The 12,257-nt window shown below is 40.7% G+C and overlaps 1 long non-coding RNA gene across 36 annotated transcripts; it reads left to right on the forward strand.

The window, feature by feature from the left end:
- The first annotated feature begins 208 nt into the window (after positions 1–208).
- On the forward strand, positions 209–4,926 carry LOC127069332 (uncharacterized). 36 transcript variants are annotated; one of them, XR_007783485.1, is made up of 15 exons: positions 209–390; positions 473–609; positions 692–828; positions 911–1,047; positions 1,130–1,266; positions 1,349–1,485; positions 1,568–1,704; positions 1,787–1,923; positions 2,006–2,142; positions 2,225–2,361; positions 2,444–2,580; positions 2,663–2,799; positions 2,882–3,026; positions 3,087–3,882; positions 3,939–4,926. It is a non-coding gene; the product is annotated as an uncharacterized LOC127069332 (long non-coding RNA). The 36 variants fall into 36 exon arrangements; XR_007783484.1 differs by having other exon boundaries at positions 213–390; positions 473–632; positions 3,087–4,926; XR_007783497.1 differs by having other exon boundaries at positions 213–390; positions 692–851; positions 3,087–4,926.
- Positions 4,927–12,257: the final 7,331 nt, after the last annotated feature.

Below are 12,257 nucleotides of genomic sequence, written 5' to 3' on the forward strand. Positions count from 1 at the left end.
CTCATTCTTTCAATACTTTATACAAATAATATTAATTCAGAATTAAATTGCGAAGTGGGGATACGTGATTTCGTGAGATGACAACAAACTCGGGCCTTTGAAAGTAAGTGATCCAGTCATGCTTCGAACTTCGACGAGTAAACATCGCAGTTCACACTGTACGTACTCTTCGTAAGTAATAGAGAACAGTTAATGTAAGTACATAATTGAATCACATATTCATTCAATAATCTATACGATTCTATCGTTTTAGAATGAAATGGTGTGGTGGGGGTACTCTCCCACTCCTGACGTCTATATAAGAGGCGGACCGACTTTGACAGTAAGTGATCCAGTCATGCTTCGAATTTCGACGAGTAAACATCGCAGTCCACACTGTATGCACTCTTCGTAAGTAATAGAGAAGAGTTAATGTAAGTACATAATTGAATCACATATTCATTCAATAGTCTATACGATTCTTTCGTTTTAGAATGAAATGGTGTGGTGGGGGTACTCTCCCACTCCTGACGTCTATATAAGAGGCGGACCGACTTTGACAGTAAGTGATCCAGTCATGCTTCGAATTTCGACGAGTAAACATCGCAGTCCACACTGTATGCACTCTTCGTAAGTAATAGAGAAGAGTTAATGTAAGTACATAATTGAATCACATATTCATTCAATAGTCTATACGATTCTATCGTTTTAGAATGAAATGGTGTGGTGGGGGTACTCTCCCACTCCTGACGTCTATATAAGAGGCGGACCGACTTTGACAGTAAGTGATCCAGTCATGCTTCGAATTTCGACGAGTAAACATCGCAGTCCACACTGTACGCACTCTTCGTAAGTAATAGAGAAGAGTTAATGTAAGTTCATCATTGAATCACATATTCATTCAATAGTCTATACGATTCTATCGTTTTAGAATGAAATGGTGTGGTGGGGGTACTCTCCCACTCCTGACGTCTATATAAGAGGCGGACCGACTTTGACAGTAAGTGATCCAGTCATGCTTCGAATTTCGACGAGTAAACATCGCAGTCCACACTGTATGCACTCTTCGTAAGTAATAGAGAAGAGTTAATGTAAGTTCATCATTGAATCACATATTCATTCAATAGTCTATACGATTCTATCGTTTTAGAATGAAATGGTGTGGTGGGGGTACTCTCCCACTCCTGACGTCTATATAAGAGGCGGACCGACTTTGACAGTAAGTGATCCAGTCATGCTTCGAATTTCGACGAGTAAACATCGCAGTTCACACTGTACGCACTCTTCGTAAGTAATAGAGAAAAGTTAATGTAAGTACATAATTGAATCACATATTCATTCAATAGTCTATACGATTCTATCGTTTTAGAATGAAATGGTGTGGTGGGGGTACTCTCCCACTCCTGACGTCTATATAAGAGGCGGACCGACTTTGACAGTAAGTGATCCAGTCATGCTTCGAATTTCGACGAGTAAACATCGCAGTCCACACTGTACGCACTCTTCGTAAGTAATAGAGAAGAGTTAATGTAAGTACATAATTGAATCACATATTCATTCAATAGTCTATACGATTCTATCGTTTTAGAATGAAATGGTGTGGTGGGGGTACTCTCCCACTCCTGACGTCTATATAAGAGGCGGACCGACTTTGACAGTAAGTGATCCAGTCATGCTTCGAATTTCGACGAGTAAACATCGCAGTTCACACTGTACGCACTCTTCGTAAGTAACAGAGAAGAGTTAATGTAAGTACATAATTGAATCACATATTCATTCAATAGTCTATACGATTCTATCGTTTTAGAATGAAATGGTGTGGTGGGGGTACTCTCCCACTCCTGACGTCTATATAAGAGGCGGACCGACTTTGACAGTAAGTGATCCAGTCATGCTTCGAATTTCGACGAGTAAACATCGCAGTCCACACTGTACGCACTCTTCGTAAGTAATAGAGAAGAGTTAATGTAAGTTCATCATTGAATCACATATTCATTCAATAGTCTATACGATTCTATCGTTTTAGAATGAAATGGTGTGGTGGGGGTACTCTCCCACTCCTGACGTCTATATAAGAGGCGGACCGACTTTGACAGTAAGTGATCCAGTCATGCTTCGAATTTCGACGAGTAAACATCGCAGTCCACACTGTACGCACTCTTCGTAAGTAATAGAGAAGAGTTAATGTAAGTACATAATTGAATCACATATTCATTCAATAGTCTATACGATTCTATCGTTTTAGAATGAAATGGTGTGGTGGGGGTACTCTCCCACTCCTGACGTCTATATAAGAGGCGGACCGACTTTGACAGTAAGTGATCCAGTCATGCTTCGAATTTCGACGAGTAAACATCGCAGTTCACACTGTACGCACTCTTCGTAAGTAACAGAGAAGAGTTAATGTAAGTACATAATTGAATCACATATTCATTCAATAGTCTATACGATTCTATCGTTTTAGAATGAAATGGTGTGGTGGGGGTACTCTCCCACTCCTGACGTCTATATAAGAGGCGGACCGACTTTGACAGTAAGTGATCCAGTCATGCTTCGAATTTCGACGAGTAAACATCGCAGTCCACACTGTACGCACTCTTCGTAAGTAATAGAGAAGAGTTAATGTAAGTTCATCATTGAATCACATATTCATTCAATAGTCTATACGATTCTATCGTTTTAGAATGAAATGGTGTGGTGGGGGTACTCTCCCACTCTTGACGTCTATATAAGAGGCGGACCGACTTTGACAGTAAGTGATCCAGTCATGCTTCGAATTTCGACGAGTAAACATCGCAGTCCACACTGTACGCACTCTTCGTAAGTAATAGAGAAGAGTTAATGTAAGTTCATCATTGAATCACATATTCATTCAATAGTCTATACGATTCTATCGTTTTAGAATGAAATGGTGTGGTGGGGATACATTGCCACTCGGGAAGGGATATAAGACGACCGACTTTGGCAGTGGGCACAATCTTGTCACGAGTGTCCATTATTTACATCCCAATACTCGCAGCACGCAAGCTCCGCAAGTAATAATTACAGTAAGTACATAATTTTATCACTCATTCTTTCAATATTCTATACAACTTGTTTTGTTTTAGAGTTAAATCTTGATATATTAACAAGCGAAGAGCAACATATTACAAGGTTGTATCGGGTGGGACCCTTGGGAGGGGCCCAAGGGTGTGGGCCTTCGGGCGGGTTACTGTCTCCATTACCTTTTTCTTTTCGTTCCACTCCTATTCATTTTTTGGTTCAGGTTATATCATCGTGGAACCTTCGCTGCAGGCAATCATAACAAAATCGCACCTGTGAATGAGGGAACATAGAAATTTTCGCAAGACACCGTTGGAGCAGTAGTAACGAAGATTTTACGCAAGTACAATGTGGTATTACTCATATTTTCGTATTTCTATACTATTTCTTTTGTTTTAGATTCCCTCTGTGCACTCTCGGAGGACTTTGGCAATTTACCACCACGAGAGCACTTAGAAATTTTCATAGGATGGCATAGGAGGAGTACCCACGAAGATTTTACGCAAGTACAATGTTGTATCATGCTTATTTTCCACTTTCTATACTATTCTTTTTGTTTTAGATTTCCACTGTGCACTCTCGGTGGCCGTTGAGAGTCTATCTCCATGGGGGACATAGAAATTTCCATAGGATGCCATAGGAGCGAGTATTAACGAATACTTAATACGAGTATACAAAAGATTATTGATTTTAGACTTAAATGCGAAGTGGGGATACTCGCCGTCGAGAGACGACAACAAAGTCGGTTCTTTGACCGACCATAACAGTTACTGGTTCATTTGTGTTTTGGACTTCGACGAGAGAACTTGGAAATTTTCACAGACTGTCATAGGAGCGCGGACTAACGAAGATTTTACGCAAGTACAATGTTGTATCATTCTTATTTTCCACTTTCTATACTATTCTTTTTGTTTTAGATTTCCACTGTGCACTCTCGGAGGCCGTTGACAGTCTTTCTGCATGGGGGACATAGAAATTTCCATAGGATTCCATAGGAGCGAGGACTAACGAAGATTTTACGCAAGTACAATGTTGTATCATGCTTATTTTCCACTTTCTATACTATTCTTTTTGTTTTAGATTTCCACTGTGCACTCTCGGTGGCCGTTGACAGTCTTTCTGCATGGGGGACATAGAAATTTCCATAGGATGCCATAGGAGCGAGTATTAAGGAATAGTTAATACGAGTATACAAAAGATTATTGATTTTAGACTTAAATGCGAAGTGGGGATACTCGCCGTCGAGAGACGACAACAAAGTCGGTTCTTTGACCGACCATAACAGTTACTGGTTCATTTGTGTTTTGGACTTCGACGAGAGAACTTGGAAATTTTCACAGACTGTCATAGGAGCGCGGACTAACGAAGATTTTACGCAAGTACAATGTTGTATCATTCTTATTTTCCACTTTCTATACTATTCTTTTTGTTTTAGATTTCCATTGTGCACTCTCGGTGGCCGTTGACAGTCTTTCTGCATGGGGGACATAGAAATTTCCATAGGATTCCATAGGAGCGAGGACTAACGAAGATTTTACGCAAGTACAATGTTGTATCATGCTTATTTTCCACTTTCTATACTATTCTTTTTGTTTTAGATTTCCACTGTGCACTCTCGGTGGCCGTTGAGAGTCTATCTCCATGGGGGACATAGAAATTTCCATAGGATGCCATAGGAGCGAGTATTAACGAATACTTAATACGAGTATACAAAAGATTATTGATTTTAGACTTAAATGCGAAGTGGGGATACTCGCCGTCGAGAGACGACAACAAAGTCGGTTCTTTGACCGACCATAACAGTTACTGGTTCATTTGTGTTTTGGACTTCGACGAGAGAACTTGGAAATTTTCACAGACTGTCATAGGAGCGCGGACTAACGAAGATTTTACGCAAGTACAATGTTGTATCATGCTTATTTTCCACTTTCTATACTATTCTTTTTGTTTTAGATTTCCACTGTGCACTCTCGGTGGCCGTTGACAGTCTATCTCCATGGGGGACATAGAAATTTCCATAGGATGCCATAGGAGCGAGTATTAACGAATACTTAATACGAGTATACAAAAGATTATTGATTTTAGACTTAAATGCGAAGTGGGGATACTCGCCGTCGAGAGACGACAACAAAGTCGGTTCTTTGACCGACCATAACAGTTACTGGTTCATTTGTGTTTTGGACTTCGACGAGAGGACTTAGAAATTTTCACAGGATGGCATAGGAGGAGTACCCACGAAGATTTTACGCAAGTACAATGTTGTATCATTCTTATTTTCCACTTTCTATACTATTCTTTTTGTTTTAGATTTCCACTGTGCACTCTCGGAGGCTCTTGACCGTCTTCTTCCATGGGGGACTTAGAAATTTCCATAGGATGCCATAGGAGCGAGGACTAACGAAGATTTTACGCAAGTACAATGTGTTACACTCACATTTTCGTATTTCTATACTGTTTCTTTTGTTTTAGAGTACTTTCTGTGCTTTCCGAGGGTCTTTGCGATCTATCTCCACGAGAGGACTTAGAAATTTTCGCATCTTTGGGGGACTTTGGAAATCTATCTGCACGAGAGGACTTAGAAATTTTCGCACCTTTGGGGGACTTTGAAAATCTATCTCGACGAGAGGACTTAGAAATTTTCACAGGATGGCATAGGAGGAGTACCCACGAAGATTTTACGCAAGTACAATGTTGTATCATTCTTATTTTCCACTTTCTATACTATTCTTTTTGTTTTAGATTTCCACTGTGCACTCTCGGAGGCCGTTGACCGTCTTCCTCCATGGGGGACTTAGAAATTTCCATAGGATACCATAGGAGCGCGGACTAACGAATATTTTACGCAAGATCAATGTTGTATCGTTCTTATTTTCCACTTTCTATACTATTCTTTTTGTTTTAGATTTCCACTGTGCACTCTCGGAGGCTCTTGACCGTCTTCCTCCATGGGGGACTTAGAAATTTCCATAGGATGCCATAGGAGCGAGGACTAACGAAGATTTTACGCAAGTACAATGTGTTACACTCACATTTTCGTATTTCTATACTGTTTCTTTTGTTTTAGAGTACTTTCTGTGCTTTCCGAGGGTCTTTGCGATCTATCTCCACGAGAGGACTTAGAAATTTTCGGATCTTCGGGGGACTTTGGAAATCTATCTCCACGAGAGGACTTAGAAATTTTCGCATCTTTGGGGGACTTTGGAAATCTATCTGCACGAGAGGACTTAGAAATTTTCGCACCTTTGGGGGACTTTGAAAATCTATCACGACGAGAGGACTTAGAAATTTTCACAGGATGGCATAGGAGGAGTACCCACGAAGATTTTACGCAAGTACAATGTTGTATCATTCTTATTTTCCACTTTCTATACTTTCTTTTTTGTTTTAGATTTCCACTGTGCACTCTCGGAGGCTCTTGACCGTCTTCCTCCATGGGGGACTTAGAAATTTCCATAGGATGCCATAGGAGCGAGGACTAACGAAGATTTTACGCAAGTACAATGTGTTACACTCACATTTTCGTATTTCTATACTGTTTCTTTTGTTTTAGAGTACTTTCTGTGCTTTCCGAGGGTCTTTGCGATCTATCTCCACGAGAGGACTTAGAAATTTTCGGATCTTCGGGGGACTTTGGAAATCTATCTCCACGAGAGGACTTAGAAATTTTCGCATCTTTGGGGGACTTTGGAAATCTACCTGCACGAGAGGACTTAGAAATTTTCGCACCTTTGGGGGACTTTGAAAATCTATCTCGACGAGAGGACTTAGAAATTTTCACAGGATGGCATAGGAGGAGTACCCACGAAGATTTTACGCAAGTACAATGTTGTATCATTCTTATTTTCCACTTTCTATACTTTCTTTTTTGTTTTAGATTTCCACTGTGCACTTTCGGAGGCCGTTGACAGTCTTTCTCCATGGGGGACTTAGAAATTTCCATAGGATACCATAGGAGCGCGGACTAACGAAGATTTTACGCAAGATCAATGTTGTATCGTTCTTATTTTCCACTTTCTATACTATTCTTTTTGTTTTAGATTTCCACTGTGCACTCTCGGAGGCTCTTGACCGTCTTCCTCCATGGGGGACTTAGAAATTTCCATAGGATGCCATAGGAGCGAGGACTAACGAAGATTTTATGCAAGTACAATGTGTTACACTCACATTTTCGTATTTCTATACTGTTTCTTTTGTTTTAGAGTACTTTCTGTGCTTTCCGAGGGTCTTTGCGATCTATCTCCACGAGAGGACTTAGAAATTTTCGGATCTTCGGGGGACTTTGGAAATCTATCTCCACGAGAGGACTTAGAAATTTTCGCATCTTTGGGGGACTTTGGAAATCTATCTGCACGAGAGGACTTAGAAATTTTCGCACCTTTGGGGGACTTTGAAAATCTATCACGACGAGAGGACTTAGAAATTTTCACAGGATGGCATAGGAGGAGTACCCACGAAGATTTTACGCAAGTACAATGTTGTATCATTCTTATTTTCCACTTTCTATACTTTCTTTTTTGTTTTAGATTTCCACTGTGCACTCTCGGAGGCTCTTGACCGTCTTCCTCCATGGGGGACTTAGAAATTTCCATAGGATGCCATAGGAGCGAGGACTAACGAAGATTTTACGCAAGTACAATGTGTTACACTCACATTTTCGTATTTCTATACTGTTTCTTTTGTTTTAGAGTACTTTCTGTGCTTTCCGAGGGTCTTTGCGATCTATCTCCACGAGAGGACTTAGAAATTTTCGGATCTTCGGGGGACTTTGGAAATCTATCTCCACGAGAGGACTTAGAAATTTTCGCATCTTTGGGGGACTTTGGAAATCTACCTGCACGAGAGGACTTAGAAATTTTCGCACCTTTGGGGGACTTTGAAAATCTATCTCGACGAGAGGACTTAGAAATTTTCACAGGATGGCATAGGAGGAGTACCCACGAAGATTTTACGCAAGTACAATGTTGTATCATTCTTATTTTCCACTTTCTATACTTTCTTTTTTGTTTTAGATTTCCACTGTGCACTTTCGGAGGCCGTTGACAGTCTTTCTCCATGGGGGACTTAGAAATTTCCATAGGATACCATAGGAGCGCGGACTAACGAAGATTTTACGCAAGATCAATGTTGTATCGTTCTTATTTTCCACTTTCTATACTATTCTTTTTGTTTTAGATTTCCACTGTGCACTCTCGGAGGCTCTTGACCGTCTTCCTCCATGGGGGACTTAGAAATTTCCATAGGATGCCATAGGAGCGAGGACTAACGAAGATTTTATGCAAGTACAATGTGTTACACTCACATTTTCGTATTTCTATACTGTTTCTTTTGTTTTAGAGTACTTTCTGTGCTTTCCGAGGGTCTTTGCGATCTATCTCCACGAGAGGACTTAGAAATTTTCGGATCTTCGGGGGACTTTGAAAATCTATCTGCACGAGAGGACTTAGAAATTTTCGCACCTTTGGGGGACTTTGAAAATCTATCTCGACGAGAGGACTTAGAAATTTTCACAGGATGGCATAGGAGGAGTACCCACGAAGATTTTACGCAAGTACAATGTTGTATCATTCTTATTTTCCACTTTCTATACTTTCTTTTTTGTTTTAGATTTCCACTGTGCACTCTCGGAGGCCGTTGACCGTCTTCCTCCATGGGGGACTTAGAAATTTCCATAGGATACCATAGGAGCGCGGACTAACGAATATTTTACGCAAGATCAATGTTGTATCGTTCTTATTTTCCACTTTCTATACTATTCTTTTTGTTTTAGATTTCCACTGTGCACTCTCGGAGGCTCTTGACCGTCTTCCTCCATGGGGGACTTAGAAATTTCCATAGGATGCCATAGGAGCGAGGACTAACGAAGATTTTACGCAAGTACAATGTGTTACACTCACATTTTCGTATTTCTATACTGTTTCTTTTGTTTTAGAGTACTTTCTGTGCTTTCCGAGGGTCTTTGCGATCTATCTCCACGAGAGGACTTAGAAATTTTCGGATCTTCGGGGGACTTTGGAAATCTATCTCCACGAGAGGACTTAGAAATTTTCGCATCTTTGGGGGACTTTGGAAATCTATCTGCACGAGAGGACTTAGAAATTTTCGCACCTTTGGGGGACTTTGAAAATCTATCTCGACGAGAGGACTTAGAAATTTTCACAGGATGGCATAGGAGGAGTACCCACGAAGATTTTACGCAAGTACAATGTTGTATCATTCTTATTTTCCACTTTCTATACTTTCTTTTTTGTTTTAGATTTCCACTGTGCACTCTCGGAGGCTCTTGACCGTCTTCCTCCATGGGGGACTTAGAAATTTCCATAGGATGCCATAGGAGCGAGGACTAACGAAGATTTTACGCAAGTACAATGTGTTACACTCACATTTTCGTATTTCTATACTGTTTCTTTTGTTTTAGAGTACTTTCTGTGCTTTCCGAGGGTCTTTGCGATCTATCTCCACGAGAGGACTTAGAAATTTTCGGATCTTCGGGGGACTTTGGAAATCTATCTCCACGAGAGGACTTAGAAATTTTCGCATCTTTGGGGGACTTTGGAAATCTACCTGCACGAGAGGACTTAGAAATTTTCGCACCTTTGGGGGACTTTGAAAATCTATCTCGACGAGAGGACTTAGAAATTTTCACAGGATGGCATAGGAGGAGTACCCACGAAGATTTTACGCAAGTACAATGTTGTATCATTCTTATTTTCCACTTTCTATACTTTCTTTTTTGTTTTAGATTTCCACTGTGCACTCTCGGAGGCCGTTGACCGTCTTCCTCCATGGGGGACTTAGAAATTTCCATAGGATACCATAGGAGCGCGGACTAACGAATATTTTACGCAAGATCAATGTTGTATCGTTCTTATTTTCCACTTTCTATACTATTCTTTTTGTTTTAGATTTCCACTGTGCACTCTCGGAGGCTCTTGACCGTCTTCCTCCATGGGGGACTTAGAAATTTCCATAGGATGCCATAGGAGCGAGGACTAACGAAGATTTTACGCAAGTACAATGTGTTACACTCACATTTTCGTATTTCTATACTGTTTCTTTTGTTTTAGAGTACTTTCTGTGCTTTCCGAGGGTCTTTGCGATCTATCTCCACGAGAGGACTTAGAAATTTTCGGATCTTCGGGGGACTTTGGAAATCTATCTCCACGAGAGGACTTAGAAATTTTCGCATCTTTGGGGGACTTTGGAAATCTATCTGCACGAGAGGACTTAGAAATTTTCGCACCTTTGGGGGACTTTGAAAATCTATCTCGACGAGAGGACTTAGAAATTTTCACAGGATGGCATAGGAGGAGTACCCACGAAGATTTTACGCAAGTACAATGTTGTATCATTCTTATTTTCCACTTTCTATACTTTCTTTTTTGTTTTAGATTTCCACTGTGCACTCTCGGAGGCTCTTGACCGTCTTCCTCCATGGGGGACTTAGAAATTTCCATAGGATGCCATAGGAGCGAGGACTAACGAAGATTTTACGCAAGTACAATGTGTTACACTCACATTTTCGTATTTCTATACTGTTTCTTTTGTTTTAGAGTACTTTCTGTGCTTTCCGAGGGTCTTTGCGATCTATCTCCACGAGAGGACTTAGAAATTTTCGGATCTTCGGGGGACTTTGAAAATCTATCTCCACGAGAGGACTTAGAAATTTTCGCATCTTTGGGGGACTTTGAAAATCTATCTGCACGAGAGGACTTAGAAATTTTCGGATCTTCGGGGGACTGAAAATCTATCTGCACGAGAGGACTTAGAAATTTTCGGATCTTCGGGGGACTTTGGAAATCTATCTCCACGAGAGGACTTAGAAATTTTCGCATCTTTGGGGGACTTTGGAAATCTATCTGCACGAGAGGACTTAGAAATTTTCGCACCTTTGGGGGACTTTGAAAATCTATCTCGACGAGAGGACTTAGAAATTTTCACAGGATGGCATAGGAGGAGTACCCACGAAGATTTTACGCAAGTACAATGTTGTATCATTCTTATTTTCCACTTTCTATACTTTCTTTTTTGTTTTAGATTTCCACTGTGCACTTTCGGAGGCCGTTGACAGTCTTTCTCCATGGGGGACTTAGAAATTTCCATAGGATACCATAGGAGCGCGGACTAACGAAGATTTTACGCAAGATCAATGTTGTATCGTTCTTATTTTCCACTTTCTATACTATTCTTTTTGTTTTAGATTTCCACTGTGCACTCTCGGAGGCTCTTGACCGTCTTCCTCCATGGGGGACTTAGAAATTTCCATAGGATGCCATAGGAGCGAGGACTAACGAAGATTTTACGCAAGTACAATGTGTTACACTCACATTTTCGTATTTCTATACTGTTTCTTTTGTTTTAGAGTACTTTCTGTGCTTTCCGAGGGTCTTTGCGATCTATCTCCACGAGAGGACTTAGAAATTTTCGGATCTTCGGGGGACTTTGGAAATCTATCTCCACGAGAGGACTTAGAAATTTTCGCATCTTTGGGGGACTTTGGAAATCTATCTGCACGAGAGGACTTAGAAATTTTCGCACCTTTGGGGGACTTTGAAAATCTATCTCGACGAGAGGACTTAGAAATTTTCACAGGATGGCATAGGAGGAGTACCCACGAAGATTTTACGCAAGTACAATGTTGTATCATTCTTATTTTCCACTTTCTATACTTTCTTTTTTGTTTTAGATTTCCACTGTGCACTCTCGGAGGCCGTTGACCGTCTTCCTCCATGGGGGACTTAGAAATTTCCATAGGATACCATAGGAGCGCGGACTAACGAATATTTTACGCAAGATCAATGTTGTATCGTTCTTATTTTCCACTTTCTATACTATTCTTTTTGTTTTAGATTTCCACTGTGCACTCTCGGAGGCTCTTGACCGTCTTCCTCCATGGGGGACTTAGAAATTTCCATAGGATGCCATAGGAGCGAGGACTAACGAAGATTTTACGCAAGTACAATGTGTTACACTCACATTTTCGTATTTCTATACTGTTTCTTTTGTTTTAGAGTACTTTCTGTGCTTTCCGAGGGTCTTTGCGATCTATCTCCACGAGAGGACTTAGAAATTTTCGGATCTTCGGGGGACTTTGAAAATCTATCTCCACGAGAGGACTTAGAAATTTTCGCATCTTTGGGGGACTTTGAAAATCTATCTGCACGAGAGGACTTAGAAATTTTCGGATCTTCGGGGGACTGAAAATCTATCTGCACGAGAGGACTTAGAAATTTTCGGAT

This window comes from Vespula vulgaris, chromosome 15 (genome assembly GCF_905475345.1).
Source record: "Vespula vulgaris chromosome 15, iyVesVulg1.1, whole genome shotgun sequence".
NCBI lineage: Eukaryota > Metazoa > Arthropoda > Insecta > Hymenoptera > Vespidae > Vespula > Vespula vulgaris.